This window comes from Thermobia domestica, chromosome 13 (genome assembly GCF_964235325.1).
Source record: "Thermobia domestica chromosome 13, izTheDome1.hap1.1, whole genome shotgun sequence".
NCBI classification, from domain to species: Eukaryota; Metazoa; Arthropoda; class Insecta; order Zygentoma; family Lepismatidae; genus Thermobia; species Thermobia domestica.
The window spans coordinates 43,332,174-43,333,104 of record NC_137466.1 but is presented as its reverse complement, the minus strand read 5'-3'; positions in this window follow the sequence as shown (position 1 = coordinate 43,333,104).

Sequence of the window (931 nt, the reverse complement as noted above, 5' to 3'; positions counted from 1 at the left end):
ATTTTATTTAATTTCACATGTCACATAGCATTTGCATCTAAAGTTATGCTGATTAGTTAATGAGTCCACTTTATATCTTCTGTCTCCGATCGTTCGTACTGCAACACCCGAAACCACAATCCACCGGCCGCCACTGGTACATAGGTAATTCACATAATGAAATTAAGTATTATAATGATAATCTATTACATAATATTGAAAGTGACTATGGACTTTCATGAACTACCCAACCGATTTCGATCGAATTTTCAACATATGAGGTTCGAGCGTCGGATGGTTTTAATATACTTTGATGCTAGAACTTTGGTTTTCACTTTGATGCTAGAACTTAGGGGAGGGGGAGATATAGAAAAATAAATAAAACTTAATAATTCTTGAACCACTCGACCGATCTCGATCAAATTTGAACATAGATAAGGTTCAGGCCTACGATGGCTTTTGTCATTTCACTTAGACGCTGCAACTTAGGGGAGAGGAAGGGAGGAGATATTTAAAAATGATCGAAAATGAGTTGAATCCATAGTTTTCGGGGTCGCTGAGATGAACATTGGCACTTCTAATGCCTTTGAATCCAAATTTAGACCCGCAACTTGGGGAAGGATGAGGGTATATATATATATATATATATATATATATATATATATATATATATATATATATATATATATATATATATATATATATATATATATATATATATATATATACTATATGATCAAAAGTATCCGGACACCTAGCTGAAAATGACTTACAAGTTCGTGGTGCCCTCCATCGGTACTGCTGAAATTCAATATGGTGTTGCCCCACTCCTAGCTTTGATGACAAATTCCAATCTCATAGGCATACTTTCAATCAGGTGCTGGAAAGCTTCTTGGTGAATGGCAGCCCATTCTTCACGGAGTGCCGAACTGAGGAGAGGTACGTCGGTGAA